Source organism: Rattus norvegicus, chromosome 6 (genome assembly GCF_021556685.1).
Source record: "Rattus norvegicus strain SHRSP/BbbUtx chromosome 6, alternate assembly SHRSP_T2T, whole genome shotgun sequence".
Lineage (NCBI taxonomy): Eukaryota > Metazoa > Chordata > Mammalia > Rodentia > Muridae > Rattus > Rattus norvegicus.
Window position 1 is genome coordinate 39,681,390 of NC_141539.1, and position 17,254 is coordinate 39,698,643.

The following is a 17,254-nucleotide window of genomic DNA, read 5'->3' on the forward strand; positions in this document are numbered from 1 at the left end:
TAACATCCTTTCATGATTTCTACTTCAAGTTCTTGCTGGAGTTTCTGTCCCTGATTCTCTCAATGATGGACTGTGACCTGGAAATATAAACCAAATAAATCACATCTTCCATAAATTGCTTGTGGTCCATGGCATTAGTTACAGCAATAGACAGAAAATTGGAATTGTTAGTTTGGACATCTATGTCTTAAAATTCTCTTCCATAATGAATGAACCCAGTGTCTAGGTCTAGTACCCATTCCAGCTGAGAAGACTTTGAATAATTCAAGTATTGCATAATCATGTTATTTGTATGCTCTGACAGCAGAATTTACAATGCCTCGTTTAATGAGAAATTGAACGGAATATGTGTTTGAAAAATTAATCCATTTTAATAATATATGGCCTTGAGATTGGCCATCCCTGGCAGGAGTTTAAACCTATAAACTAAGGGACCATGAATACCAATTACAGTAAAAAGTAATGAGATATGTATTATTTCCCTAAGAAAATTACTTTTAAAAATATGCATTCCAACATCCTTGAGATTAATTGCACAATTATGCAGTTTCAAAGTGTAATGAGTAAAACTCTAAGCTGTGGTAAGAATGAAGGGAACCCTCATATTTACTAAAAATCTCAAAAGCTTTAAACCTGAACACTTGGAAGGTTATTGAAGTTTAAAAAAATATAGCTTTCCAATAAAAATATTGATCAATCTTCCATTTAACAAAACCCGGGGATTTGAGCTAATTTAATAGTTAGTTAAAGAATAATGGTTAGTACACTGTGAAACACACTGAGATGAAATAGACTGAATATTGAAAAACTAAAAAAAAAAAAAAAAAACCACAACGTTGTTCACCAAAGGGAGGCTAAATAAATAGATTAGAGAAGAAAACACGATGATGGAAATGCTTTTTCCTTGTCTTGTAAAAGTGCTGCTCTCAGCAGGCAGACATTAAGGTGAATAAATTGAGAAAGAAATTATAGGTGAGAAATTAGCTTTTAGGTTTTTGTTATTTTCCCACTCACAGCCTACATATGAGAAATTCTGGAACAAGAGTTGTAGAAGGCACAGGTCCTTGAGTAACACAAGAGAGTTATGGAATTCCATGAATACCCACCTAATTCCTGTATAAATGGTTCCAAAGAGCAACCACGGTTCATCTAAAATGAAGCTTCTCCTCCTACATTGGAGTCCATCTTAGGCAGCTCTGATGACTAGAATGTTGTCTTCTGTATTAAGCAGAATAAAGGTGCATCTGGTTCTTTTAAAACAACAGTCCTGTAACTATCTTGGCAGGAATGAGGATATTCCAATGAGACTTTTGTATAGTCCTATTGGCTATCAGACTAGTGGAATAATGAACCTTAAGATACTGGGATATCTACAGAAATCACTTGCTGGAAGGAGTAGAGACTGAAGTTCTTGGACCAACGAGAAGGAGGATTTAAATCCTGGAGTGAGATTCCATACATTTCTGATCTCTTGTTCGACAATGTTATTGGAGAGTCTCATGATGGGGATGTGTGGTACCATACTTTCATAAGGATTGGTTTCCTATGCATGCTTCTGGCCCCCTATTCAAAGCCAAACTTCAGGCTGGTGATGACTCAGGGCTTAAGAGCATTTACAGCTCTGGCAGAAGACCTGAGTTTAGTTGTAGCACCCATCTGGAGTAGGGGTCTGCAGTCTCCCGAATCTCTAATTCCAGAGGACATGACACCTTCTTCAAGGGCAATTGACTCATGCACATCCCCCACTACTCATACATATACCCATTTAATTAAACACAAAAATAAATCCTTAAAAGTCTAAGCCTCATGTTAGGATCCTGAAGAAAAACTTGTGGAGAAGAAGATTTTAATGAATTTTCTGCTTTTAGCTATTATATGTTTAATTGGCTACTGAAGTTGGTTTCTGAAGAGTGACCAGGTTCAGGCTTTAATTCTAACTTCGGTAATAGTCCTTCATATACCTTAAAGTACCAAAGAACAACACTTGGACTGAGTCCAGAACTATCGTCTGAAGACCATGCCCCTCTATCATCTCCTGCATTATGGTTTGTATTTTTCAGTTAAATAGCACTAGTAGATTGTTTCAACACAAAGTTCTGATGGAATTCAAGTTGTTAAAAAGTGGGTGGGTTTATTACTACATTTTTGGGAGTTATAATTAAGATCTGAATAGTCTCTTATGAATAGTTATTTTAGCTGCCAACACTGACTGAGAAGGTCACACCATGATAGTACCTGGAGGAGCATTCCCACCACACCCAGTTACCCAGTCCTTCAGTTCAGTCCTCCTGCCAATGAGGGGCAAGTGGAACTTTGATGCTGCTCTGGTTCCCATGGCACACAAAAACTACTTTTCATCATACACAATGTAGAAGGGAAGGAAATGGACAGCCACTGGATTTAGCTCAATTATCCACTGAAACTTTACAAACTTGACTGTTGCATTCTGCATTGGATTGTCCCACTCGCAGAGAAGTGTTGCTAACAATCCACTTAAAAGTTGATGGTCAACAAATAGACACAGCCCAAAATAAGTCTCAAGAATTATCACACAATAAAGTTGTACAATATGCAAAGGAATATATACACATACACACACAAACAGAATGTGGGTGTGCCACTAGGACTAAATGTGTCAATGTTTATGGATAGTTTATATACATATTTAAATAAATTCCTAAGGAAAAATAAATTATATTTGTGTTTGTTTCACTTTAATATTTTGGAAATATTGACAGCTTTACAATTAACTATATAGATATCTAAATATGCTACTATATGAATGTATAGATAAGCATACATGTGCATTTTGTGTATGTATTACATATCATTTCACTTCCATCAGGGGTGAATATTATGCTGAAATACCAACCCAGAATCAGAATGCTTATCCCCTGGCTTCCTAACATAAGAAGAAATGCTTTGTGATGGGTGAGCCATAATGACTTATTGTCCTCTTTCTCCAGCCTTGCAATCATCATCAATAAATAGGCCTTTGGACTTGTACTCCATCTGAGACTGGGCTCTATCTCCAGTAGTTTCCCTTCTTCCTGCAGCCACAGCAGACGTCTTGTATCTATATCCTCATTCTGATGGTTTATTTTGGTTGTCATCTTGACTTTACCTTGCATTAACTAAAATCCAGGTACTTGGGCACACACTTGTGAGGAGTTTTTCTTTGTTGGATTATTTGAGGTGAAAGACTCACTTTAAATCTGGATCATCTGAAGTTCGAATACCCACCCCAAATCTGGGCCACATCTTCTGGCCACATAAAAGTACATAGAAAAAGGAAGATTAATGGCCATTCAGAGCCTGCCTCACATGTGGTTCATACATATACAGCCACCAAACTAGATAAGATGGATGAAGCAAAGAAGTGCAGGCTGACAGGAACCAGATGTAGATCTCTCCTAGGAGACACAGCCAGAATACAGCAAATACATAGGCGAATGCCAGCAGCAAACCACTGAACTGAGAACGGGACCCCCGTTGAAGGAATCAGAGAAAGGACTAAAAGAGTTGAAGGGACTTGAGACCCCACATGAACAACAATGCCAACCAACCAGAGCTTCCAGGGACTAAGCCACTACCCAAAGACTATACATGGACTGACCCTGGGCTCCAACTGCATAGGTAGCAATGAATATCCTAGTAAGATCACCAGTGGAAGGGGAACCCCTTGGTCCTGCCAAGGCTGGACCCTCAGTGAACAGGATTGTTCGGGGGAAGGCAATAATGGGGGGGAGGATGGGGAGGGGAACACCCATACAGAAGGGGAGAGGGAGGGGTTAGGGGGATGTTGGTCTGGAAACCTGGAAAGGGAATAACATTTGAAACATAAATAAGAAATACCCAATTTAATAAAGATGGAATAAAAATGAAAAAAAAAGAAAAAGAAAGAAAAAGGAAGATTTTGCTTTTCAACTGCTTGCCCCAAGTTCCCCTATCCTGATCCTGAGTCACTCCTTCCCTGGTGTAAGATCCTATCAGGATTCCAACACAGAATTAACTTGAAACTCACTAGGACTTTGCTGGTACTTCAGAACAAGATTGGGACCACTGAGACATTTAGTCCCATAGACTGAACAACCCCAATATCCTTGCGCTTTCTGTCAGGATACAGTTAGTGCTGAATTACTAATACCATATCCTGTAAGTCACTCTAATAAATAATAATTTCATTCATATATATGATACATTATTATATAATATACTTATAATCATATTATATAAGTATATAATATACTTATTCATATTGAAGAATGTTCTCTATCTTAGTAAAAATTCACTTCTCCTTAAGAATATTGATTTTATACTTGTCTTATAAAAATAGAATTTGATTTTGCCTGATGTAGCATATTAATATTAGCATTCCTGATTGCATGTCTATTTGTCTGCTATTCAAATTTTCCTTCACATCAGTGGTAATAATGTTCTACTTCCCTTACAAGTTAATGTCGTCAAATAAAATCTTTTACAGGTGTTCCCAGAAAACAAAAACCTTTTTAAAAATTGAAGTAATGCATCAATAGGGAAGATATCACATGTTAAATCTACATCACACACCAAACAATGGCTACATTTAATATAACACATACAGATGCAACATTTTGTATATTTCAAAACAATAGTAACGGAATTTTAATTTTATATGCATGCCAAATGCCATAATGGGCATGCTAGGATATGTGGAGTGGGATTAAACAAGACACTATCTTTGTTATAGAGACCACCAGAGCCCAGAGAGAGGAAAGAGGTATATATGGTGTTTGCAAGCATCAGGTAATAAATTTATGGTTAAAAAAAATCAAGCAAACAAACTGCAGAACTTGAAGATAAGCTGAGAATTCAGAATCTACAATCCTGAGGCTTTCTTTAGATGCTATTTTTAGCATAGCATTTTTTTGTTTTGTTTTGGTACTCTAATTCATGTGATACAGTTTTATATGACCTACAATTTCTACAAAATTAATGATAGTAAACAATTCAGTTTCCGCATGGCTGTATAAAAAGGGGAAATTTCGAGGAGTATTTCCACATGCCAGTGGTCCTGCTAAGAGCTCGTGTAGCCCCATGCTCTCAGGGATGTAAGAACATATTCCCTCATTGACTTCTCATCCATCTTGTACACTTCCCTTGATGTAAACCAAGGCAACAAACAGAAACATGGATGATTAAGAACATGAATAAAGCACTTCAGCCACAATTCACTAGTCTGAAGTCAAATATGCAATGGTTGTGAGGGCTGTGTCACACGAGCCAGTTCTACCAGCTGCTTGCCAAGTCTAGGATGCTCTGAAGAGGATCCAAGGCAGAGACTGGAAAATGAACTACCTATGCCATTCCTTGGCTTTTAATCTAAAATGTTCTGTGACAGTGACCAGTCAGCTCATTCCATGTGATCTGCCTTCCAGAAACAATAGAAAACACTCTTTCTGTAGTTGCAATGTATTTCTGAATGTTAACTGGGGCTGTGAATGAAAGAATTAAGCCCTCTAAAATCACTACTTTAAGACAGGAACAATGACTTTCCATATTTATGAGTCTATTTTGATGCCTAGAGGTGAAAGCAAATAAATTGACAATAACTTCAGACGTGGCTTCACTGCAAGGAAACAGTTGAGGCCTGTAAGGTTTCAACATCCATATGCTGGATCAGGTAGTGTCTCTATAGTTGGTCATCTTGGGAGGGCTGTGTTGCTCTTCAGTTCCTTAGAATCAGAATTAGTCTATATAACTTACATCAGCAATTGTGATGACTGCAGGTCAGTCCATTTGTGTGATGCCTTATGGCACATTTCCCCCTAAATGCTGGCGATGCAATGCTGCACTGCAGAGTAGGGTGTAAGGTGTGCAGAGCAAGGATTATCACTACAGAATAGCAGTGAGGCTTAATCCATTTTAGCAGACTGTGATGAAATAGTTTAGTGTCTTACAGTTAAAAGAAACAAAAAACAAAGCAATTCTGGGAGTTACTGGACATAAAAGAAACCATAACACCTATTGATTACAGTCTAGCAGGAAGGGCAGGAAGCTAACTGCGCCATAGAGTAGCTCTCTTATGGCCCCATTTGTCTGGGTCAGAACAGCGACATGCCTGACTGCAGCACAGTAGCATGAATTCAATTGAGACAAGGATTCCTCTGTCCAACTATCAAGCTAGTTTTCTTTCCACTCCCTCACAGTTGAAGTTCCATATGCCTTCAGCAGATAGCTGTGATACTTTTGGTGTGTACAGAAGTCAAGTTCTTTCATTGCTCAACAGGGTTACTTTAGTTCATGTAATTAGATAATTCAAAGGATGAGTCTTTGAAGGTAGCATCATTTTAGTTACAGAGTGTACAAACTATGCAATAATCTGGGCTTTTTTTTTTCTATTGAACTGATAAGAATTCTTGGTTATCAGTTACAAACAAGGCTTGGGACTGGAGATATAGATCCAGTTGGTGGAGGGATTCTCTGCATTGACTTTGATCTTTGCCCCACATATATTGGGTGTGGTACCAAGTATCATAGTACTCTGGAGGTCAGCGTAAAAATAACTTCAAGGTCATCCTAAACCACAAGGACTGTTAGAAATCCAGTTAGTTTAGGCTATGTTACAGCCTTTAAATGATTTTCTATGAACAAGAAATTTTAGAGAAGAGCACATTGAGAGTGTAAGCTCATGCATGCCTCTTTGTGTGTATATATACATAATTACAGAAGTATAGTTGATAATAAGCTCCTATTCTCAGAAATGTCTTGCCTCCATTCCCTATAATATACATTTCTTTTGAATCTGGTCAAATTGCATGATTATTTTTGGCTATGCAGATGCAACCTTTTCCTTTTTATACATTTCCTCTTGTGTGGATAGAAAGGAAATGAGATTTGAAATCATAGCTGAAACTGAATCTGCTATTATTAACGTTACTTGAAAAAAGTTACTTTTAGCTTTCTCATTTGTAAACTTATAATCAATTGACAGTTTGTAAAATTAGAACACATGCTCACACACACACAAACACACACACACACACACACGTACACTTCTATGAAAACACATTTACTACACAGATCTACTGGGAGAATTAAATGAGATCGTTCAATATATTGTTCATTAACTATAAGTCTTCTTAAACCTGCAGGGATGCACCAGCTTGGCTCGTTATAAGATATTGCTGCAGACAATCTTGCTGTAGTAGCTGCTGAATACCACCAGGTTAGTGTCCACATTATCATGGACTGAAACCGTTCAGTGTTCAACACCCTGCTTGCTCCTATGGCTTATACAATTATATCCAAATTCAAAACACAGGCTGAACTATTGCAATCAACACATGCAAGTATTTTTCCACAGCCAACACACATATTTAAGGACATCAAACCCAAATCCACATAAATTTACAAAAATAGAAGGATAGCTTAAGCAGTTATGAGTGTAAAGATCTTACAGAAGACCACTGTATTGTTAATGGTCTTATAATTGGAAAATATTTGTTTTTACTGACCTCTAAAGCCTTATGATATATCCTTGCCTAATATTTCAGGAAATATTATTTCAGTTTATGCTTCACGTGGTCACCTCTATGTCACAGCCTTATCCGTCATAGGGTAACCCTATCACCACCGGGCCCCATGTCTTAGATTGGTCTGTGCATGAGGAAAGTTGCCCGTCTCTGGATACCGCAGTGCTGTGTGACAGTAACTGTTAAATGACCTAGGGCGAACTCTACAAAAGATGCCAGCCAGAAAATGAGTTAGTGGGGAAATGATGATCACCCTATCGCGTGCGATGAGGAAACCTCAGCGATGTAGAAGGGCTGATCAAAGAATCATTGAGTCTCTCTCATCCCAGTGTAATGGATCCACAAATCCATGGGGTGTAAGAGCAGAGAACTCAGATGCCGACTAATTCATGAGCATAGATAACCAAATTCTAGGGGAGGCCCCTTGTTCAATGGCCACAAGTGCTTGAGTGATAACGACCTTTTCATGTTTTTGTTGAGATCTGAGTTTGCAAACCAACCATAGCATGAACACTAATCCACAGCATAGGGCTGCACCAAACAGAGCCACTCCTGATAAGTAGTGGGCACCTCATCTGGTTCTCCTCAGCTGTTATCACCAAGGGCCGTAGTCAAGCCGCTCCTATAATAAACTTTAGAATTCCCAATTGTTAGCAACTACTCCAGAAAGTTTACCCACTGTGCTTGTCTAACAATAGATTGGGGGAGGGTAACTCTAGACACTGCAGACACAATGGCTGTAGCAGTAATGGCTGCTACAATAGCAGCGAAAATGCCAAGGTCTTTCCCAGGACAGTTCAGGATCAGTCATTCTTCTCTGGAACAACCAGCAGGCAATGGAACCATGTCTGAGATCTGCACAACCAGGGCAGAGTTCCCCAGTCCACAGCAGCTTCACACAGATGGCATTCCTGTGAAGCTACAGACTGCAAGATGACAACACCAGTCAAGGCAGCAAGAGTCACCAGGGAAATGAGGGGGGATCTTCCATCTTCCTCAGGGCAGAGGAATGACTCCAGGGACCCGAACCACAAGAGCTGAATCTTCATGCAACCAGGATCAGCAAGTCTCAGCAACCACCTCTGGCAGCTGGCACACTCCTGTAGCATCCTGTAGAAAAAACACAAACATTTCCTCTTCCCCATATAAAATATCTGGACAGGATCATGTCAATATGTGGATCTTTCTATTTCACCTAGGCAGAAGTATGCCTAGTTGTAGGGTGCCATAAACACTCAGAGTTCCTTGGCATCCAAATTTTAAAATTGAAATAAAAAGAGTATTATTAAATAATTGTATAGCATACATAGCATTCAGGGATATAACTCCCCCTTTTTATTTATTAAGATATAAACTGTCTAGTATCATTGTCTTCCCTCGTTAAGGGGTCCAGGCAGTCTAGTTTGAGTTCTTAAAACTTATAAAAGAACAGTACTTAGTGTTCTTAACCACTAAGCCATCTCTCTAGCACCTCACAAACTTTATTTACCTAAACATAAGCATTAATTAGAAATGTCAAATACTGTAAATATTGTCCAGATTTAGTCGTACTAGAAATCTCTGAGCTGGCAGGGCGAGGCTGGGAATTGAAAGTAAGCAAATGGAGTCTTCCTCTTTTCATATCAACTCCATTACCATTTTTAAAGCTAGGTATGAGTCTAAGGTTTAATTTAGTTGTCTGAGCCAGAGTACTGAAAGGACAGTTAGTTGTCAGACAATTTACACTGAAATCATCACTCACTGATTTCATGTAGAAAACTTGTCTCTAGTAAAGCATTAAGTAGAATAAACAAGTGATGAACCACCTATAAATGCAGTAAGCGATTTTTTATGGGTTGTATGCACAAATATATAGGAAGCATAAAAGCATGTAAAGAGTAAAATTATCAATTTTGTCTGAAAAATTTGTATATGTAATAGGCCAAATATCAGTATTTTGTAATAACCAATTAACTGTTGTTTGGAATAAGATATGTTTTATCAGATTTCTTTTTAAAATATTTCCATGACTCTAGCCTACAATTCTGTATTAACACAACTGGAGCTTTATCTCCAATGAGGATAACAAACAAAGACCTAAGTCCTCTGGTAAAGTGAGGTACTTAGCCAATTAACATATCTTTAGAAGCTTAAAATTAGTTTTAAATATTCTTTTTTTGGAGTAGTGTAACAGCTATTCCCCAAATATCAAAGCTCATTTTGAGAGTAAAGGTTTGTAGTAAAAATTTCTATATACACTTAAAGATTTAAAGTTCTAACTTCTGACATTGAAGAAGTGACAAAATTATATAATATAAGGCTATTAGCCATTTTTTGTAAAATTTTTAATGATATCACTTTATGGGCTCTCTAAAATTATAAGCAAGCTCACGAAATGAAAACTCATAATTGCCAGGATGTAAATAAATAACATAAAAACAATCTTCTAAATCTATCTTGAAATGGTAGTTGGAGTAAGCAAACTGGCTGTAATGTTCTCACAAGTTCCAAAACCTCATCAATCCTTTGTAAATCTTGTAACAATCTCTATCTGTTTGATTTTTTCTTAATTACAAATAAGTTTGAGTTAGTCAATATAACACTGGCAATCCTTAATCACAATCTTTAAGTTCTCCTTGTACCACCAGAGCACAGCCACAACTTTGGAAACTCACCTGAGTTCTGAGTATGTGACTAGGCAGCTGTTCTTGGGGCAGTGGAATTAGCATCAAAATACAGTAACTTCAGGGCAAACCACAACTTTGGAAAGCAAAACTCAACCTCCAACAAACTAGTCTCCAAAATCCAGTCTCCAAAACACTGAGTCTATCCTTCATGTTACAAAGTTTGACTGCCAATTCCTACATATGAACGCACAATAGTGTGGTCTCCAATACCTCAACAAAGAGACATTGTCCTAAAATCTTTTAGAAGCCTGGTTTCTAGAATAAGAATTCCATAAAAATATTATCTCAATTTAGAGCTGTTTCCCTAGATTGGCTCATGTCACATGTTGTCTAGAATGACTTTATCTAAATTACCAGCTTTATGTCAACTTTCTGTTACCAATATTATACCTTTTTAACCATATCCAATAACTTAAAAGCCAGTAGTCCATAACCAAGGCATGTAGAGCGTATTTCTACATTTAAAACCAATGAGAAACAAAATTGAAGTGGCTACACATGTCTTTAATATTTATACCAAGCACCATTTTTACTTTTCTAGCTATGATTTTAAGAGAAGCACCTTGTCACCTGCTAAGTCTAATAATAAGTCAGGGATTTTTCTAAGAGAAACAGCCATCAGCTCTTGTACCAAAGAAGTTGAGGAGCTGCTGGCGCCTTTAAGATCAGCTCGTACACACGCTCACCCCCGGGCAGCTTCTCCAGCTGACCTAGACTCCTGGCTACAGCTATAGGGCTCCAAGGACTGATTGAAACTGCTTTTTATTCATTTGTTCCTTTTTTGAAACGAGTTAAAACCAAATCAAGATGTGAACGACTGGCAGATAAAGTTTTTACCATTTTCTCTTTTGAACATGAAACATAAAACACTTAAGCAACAAGAAACAAAAACCACAGACATAAACTGACATACATAGACAGCTTGGTACACCAAGGACAGACAATAGACAAAGGGGAAAAACTAGATGGTGTCCAGCCAAAGGGGCCCAGATTCCAATAGGAGTCAGCAGAGAGGTAGGATTTCCCCTTTCTCACCACTTCCACGGTGACCATCTACTCGAGTGGAGTTAATATGGACGATGGATTGTCTCAATTCCTGGACTAGTCCATCAACGTGTTGAAACCAAATTCCTGTAAGATACTGAGATATATTACGGGATATCTGAGCAGCACGACTGACATTCACAAATGGTATGGAAGTGAAACACAGTCCTGAATATTTCCACTCACAACCCAATTACATTAACTCCATCAAGCTGTGTATGGGCGTTGAGATGTCCTTGGGGGTAGGGGATAGGAAAAATGAAACCTGACTGGTCTCAGCTGAAAGTCCTTGAGACCAGGAATCTAAGTAGGCACACTCTGCAAAATACAGCTCTGAAGACAAACGTTTAGAATTGAGATATCTTTTGTTTGATTCTCCTGAATAAATTTTTTAGGCGGTCTACCTCTATCAAATCTGATCAGTATGACTCTGTGAAGTTTCCAGAGCCTAATCACACCTTTTACAAGCACAAACACAAAATTTTTCTCCCGAAATACTGTGTTCCTTTTATCTCCTTTTCTTTTCTTTTTTTCTTTCGAGACCTTTTCTCCCTCTGACATACTTTCTTGTTGTTCTGCAAGGACCCTCTGACCTGTCCTAACGGCTGTAATGGCTTCCCACACAAAGAAAAAAATAAACAAAATTAGCAGCCTTGCCCACAAAGGATCCATAACTTTCGGTTTCTTCACAGTGGCTCTCCACCTAGGCCCATATCTTTCTTCTTCATAGCGAGCTGCCTCATCTTCTAAATCTTCTTCCTCAGAGGGGCTAAGCTCATCTGTTTCTGAACTATCAAGCCCCAAAGCCTCTAACTCTTCTACCAGATAAAGGCTTTTTTTCGGGGTTTTCTCCTTCCTCTGTTTCTCTCCCGGGGCGTTCTTTCCCCTATCTCTCGCTTCCTCGGATCTAAAGTCCTTGGAAGGGTCTGTTTTCTTATGTGCACCTTTTCTCTTTGAGCTCTTTAATCTTTCATCCCGATCTGTTTCTGACATGGTGTCCCGTAACTCCCCTAGCACTCTCTGTCCCGCTATCACTGTTGGGCAGCATTTCCCATATTCTAGGCACGACTTCTGACTGTGCCTAGCGGCAGCTGCAAAATCAAAAACCAAAAGAGAAAGAATAGGTGCTGCCAAAACAATAACAAAAGCTTCCGCTGCATCTTCTAATGGGGGAGAGAGACGAGAAAGATCAAGACCAAACATGCCTCTCAGAGCTTACCCTAGACACGGCAGTTCTGAATCCTCTCCGCGAGCGGAGGCTCTCCTTGATGCTGGCGATGGTGAGGCGTTTTTTCCCGGGTTTCAGCACCATATGTCCCGCGCTATCGTCCCGCCAGCAAGAACACGTGCGCGGACACCAGGATCCTTCTGTAGCAAAGCGTTTATTACATCTTGAAGAGGAGAGAGCCGGGGCCCAGAAAGGCGCTGTTTATAAAACCCTAGCACGGTATGCCCACACCTGATTGGTTGCTTACCCATGATTTCATAGGCATGCCCCAGAGTGGGCAAAGACCTGGCACGAACACACTCTTGTACATGCTCACACAGCTAGCTTCCTGAAAGGAAGTCAGGCTGGCATGGCAGAAGCCAGCACCATCTTGTAATGGCGAATGTTATCCCGGCTTTCCACGTGGGGCACAGTGGAAGCCAGTGCCATCTTGTGGTGGCGAATGTTATTGCGGCTTTCCACAGGTGGCCACATTATTGACAGTCAATATCAGCATCATTGACAGTCAAGATACATGCCTGCTAACAAGACAAATCAGTAGGTGCATGTGCTCTTTAATGGGATCAGTACAGCCAGTGTACAGCCTTGTCCTCTACCACAAGTAGTCCATACAGGAATGACCAGTCTCTGCTACAAAACAAAAACAAACAACAACAACAACAACAACAAACAAACAAAACAAACAAACAAAAAGAATCTGATAAAGAAGTCCATCTTCCTCTACCCTACCAACGTTTTGCTTTAAAACAATTCTAATGATAGTTAGAGATCACTGGTTAATTTAGAAGTTCAAAGTCATTATCTTCTAAGTCTGAAGCTTGTAGTAATGATCCAAAGGAGGTTTGCCTGCCCCTTACTTAGCAGAAAGATAGAGAATGCAAGGCACTGTGAATTTATGAGCACACAAAATTATACACCCATGAATAGAGCCCATGAGACAAGAGGAGTAAAATGTGAGTAGCTCTGATTTATAACTATATTTTGTCTATGAGCTTATGGTAACAGATGGTGAGAGGAAAAAGAAAATCACTGTGCACATTCAGAGTCTGAAGGAGAAGCAGCATCAAATCCAGAAAGTCATGATGAGTAACTCATTTGAAATGTACTCATCTGTGTTTCTATGGGAGTGTGTTAAAAATGCTTTTCTCCCTCAGAGAAAGAAGTTAAATGGTCTTCAGTAGTGAGATCATTTATACCGTAGCTGGTGGCAATAGGAATCCCAGAAGTCAACCTCCATGCATCTCTTCAGCCAACTTTTGTCTGCCTCTTGTTTCTTATGGCCCTGAAGACATGTATAAATATTCATACATTACTAGCTATATTTTAATCTAAGATTAACTGATTTTTTTCTCACCATGGAGGAGACTTCACAGTACATACTTAGTGGCTCTTTGTAGACAGCAAATCCCACCTTTGACCGGAACTCTTCTCCAGGAAATGTTCCATCTGTAACACTGAAAAGCCAGTGCACAGTCCTGCAGAACTAAAAATTAACTGCATACGTTCCTAATTTTCTAATAAACTAGTATTTATCCTCATAATACACCACTGTCAAGTAATACAAAAAACAATTTAGAGAAATGAAGATATGTGTTTAAGCAGAATTCAGGAAAAAGAATTTAACAGACTGAGCACAAAGACACTGTAAATAAATAGAAGTTATGTATGCTAATGGGACATCCAGGCTGCACCATGGAGACACAGAGGGAGAGATAGTAAAGCTAATGCTCTCCACAAATTGAGTAAGAGCTCTTTATCTCTCTCTGTGTTACCTCTACAGCTCTCACTTTGTCTCTACCAAAGTCACTGCTAATCCTTGAAGATTGAATATCCAAATGAAGAAAGAGAAATAATCCTGAATTCCACAAGAAGCACATAACATATCAGGCTGTGTGATAGATTGTAGTCCATGTAGATGCCTAGGCTGAGCAGGGCCCAGAAAGCAAACCCAAATGACCTATAACCCGAGAGCTGATAGAGGAAAGTCCTAAGTTTCTTGAGGTTGGCTAGCAATGAGAATGCTTCCGGATGCTGAGCCCAGAACCTACCTCATGGATCTTCTCATTTGGGAGGCTGAAGTTAATGTGGGCAAACATCATGCCATACCATAAGAGGTAAGAAACAAGACAGTCACTGAAAAATATTTTCTTATTGTGCCAACAAGAGTCTGCTTTTAACATTTCTTTAATTTGCTTGGACAAATGTCCCATATTTCTTACTATATAGCTCATCACTTCTTATTAAAAGAAATGTAACCCAGCAACTCTCAACAGAAGTCCCAGGAGCCTAGGCACAAACAGGCTGTCTCATCCAAATAGGACAGCACAACCTTTCCCCTCTTGTTCCATGGTACAGCAGTCTCAGTAGCATGGTTGAAACACAATACATTCAGGGACTGCCAATACCAGACCTCTCCTCATTCTATTTCATGAGGAAGCCTGGTGTCACGTAGGAGCTAACAGAAGTCTTACATTGGTTCTCCTATTGCAGAATACTTTTCTGTGAGATCCTAGTCAAATCACTTTTTGTCTTAGAAGTTGCATTCTTTCCATGTTTGTAAAACTGAGCCAGTGAACTAAATCTAAATTATGTCTAACCATTTCCCCTGACCAGCTCCCTCAGGCCTCGCCAGACATTGACAGTACACCACAGCTGTTATGTTATTCAATTAGTCTCAGAGTATGCGGCTGAAACAGCCATAATAATATCCTTATCCTAAGACTGGGGTGAAAATGCAATTAGATAATTAACTCAAGTGCCTTCCTAGAATATAGCAACATCCAATTACTGACGCTTGGTTTTTAATGAGAAACAGAATAAAGCTTTTTTGTTAAAGGGGGAGGGGGTGAATCGAATCTTTGGAACAATAATGGAACAAAAAATACTTCAAATGACTAAAAGCCTAATGTTGAAGACAGAAGAATTTGACTATAAGGAAGACAGGTACAGAGAGATATCTGCAATGGGTGGGTATAGGGGTAAGGCTCTAGGCCAGTGGCTCTCAACCTTCCTAATGTTGCAACCCTTTTAATACAGTGTCTCATGTTGTGGTGATCCCCAGCTATAAAATTATTTCCACTGCTACTTCATAACAGTAATTTTGCTACTTTTATGAATCATAATATAAGTATATGACCTGCTAGGTACCTGACATTTGACACCTGTGAAAGGTCATTTGACCCCAAAGAGGTCATGACACAGGTTAAGAACTATGCTCTAGGGCATGACTGGAACCTTCAAAGAACATCTCATTACACAGACCAAGAGCTCCTAAATGAAGATTCTCAGAAAAATCATCAATGTCAGTAGGTTGAAAAGCAGCCTCCTACAGGATTCAGTTTCTAGACTCCCCAGAAAATATATTCTAGGATTGTTTATCCAATATACTTATATTTTAGAATGTACATAATTAATATTTATTAATACTTGTTATATCTTCTATAAGATGTTATACTCTGATTATTTACATACCCATCCATAGAAAAGTCCAAAATCCTCCTCGTTCTCCATGTTTCTAGTTCCAGCCTGGATAGCTCTGACCCATCTGATTTGCTGGGTGTAAAGGATGGGTCTAGATGAAGTCAAATAGCACAGCTGTGTTGGGAAAAAATAATTTCCCAGCGATGGAGCCAGAAGTCTGATTTTTCCCCAAAAAGTCTTATTTTCCCATCTCTGGCCCCCAAACTAAACTAACCAAAGCACATACAGAACTCAATGCTCTGCTTTGGTAAAAATAGAAGTAAACGTCACAATGATCATATGTAATTAGCTTTCCTGAGTTTGCAATTTTCGTAGTGTGCTAAAAATATTATTGCTATCATCAACAAAACTCAATTTCTGCAACATTCTTATTGTTAGTTTCCCAAACATATGGTCTGCCTCATCTTATTTGTGACCTCAACCAAAGAAATAAAGGCCACAGGATATGTGTACATACTTAGGAGATTTTTGACATTTTATACACTGTCTCCTGCACAGTCATGCTGGAAATAAAATGTCTTCCAAATAAACCAAGAAAGTCCAGTCTTTTTGACCTCTTGAGGAATTGCATTCTGTATGCTTTCTAAATGCAAAAGAGAAGAAAAATGAATGTTTCTTTAGCATCCATGGTGGTATTTTCTCAAATATAGCACATAGGTTTTCTGTTTTATATTTTTATGTTTCCAAGAAAGAGAAGCATCATTCAAGTCAATCTCTCCACATAAAGTGCCGCCTCCTCCATCCCCTGGGCCAATGAACTGCTAGATTTTTAAAAATGACCTATTATAGAATACAGGATAAGTGAATTACAGCAAAAAGGAAAGCATATGCTATTTTGTTTAGCCTTTTAAAGCAGAAATGTGTACCCTTAATGTACTGAAGCAGAAACTGAGATAATTTGCTTCTTTTCCTTGTGCAAAATGATTTGCCCAAGGTATATAACCTATGCATGGACATAAACACTTGAAACCTACTTATGTCTTCTTCCTGTTATAGTTGCAGTATATGATAATATAGGAAGGGAACAGATTATTTCCAGTAATACTGCACTGGGAACCTTATCTTCTGGATGTAAGGCCTTGTTCTCCAGAATAGTTCATTGCTTTCTCTCTCTATCGCCAAAATTAATGAAAATGGTTATAGCATGTTTTAAAAGTTGTATCAGTCCTTTTTTGGGGTTAAGCTACAGTTTTAATGGTTGGTAATTTTATCATCATTTTTTTAACCCATGAGTGGAGTGAGAGATAAAGGAAAGCTAGAAATCTTCAAATGTGAGTGCTGCCCTGATTCTGAGAAGCCCTGGGATAATGTCTTGGGACAGG

General features: G+C 38.7%; 1 long non-coding RNA gene across 1 annotated transcript; it reads right to left on the bottom strand.

Annotated features, from left to right (window-relative positions):
- Positions 1–7,030: 7,030 nt before the first annotated feature.
- LOC120103513 (uncharacterized) lies at positions 7,031–12,854 on the bottom strand. The gene is made up of 4 exons (XR_015623452.1): positions 12,700–12,854; positions 12,444–12,592; positions 11,216–11,311; positions 7,031–8,624 (listed from the first exon to the last, which is right to left on the bottom strand). It is a non-coding gene; the product is annotated as an uncharacterized LOC120103513 (long non-coding RNA).
- Between the last annotated feature and the right edge of the window lie 4,400 nt (positions 12,855–17,254).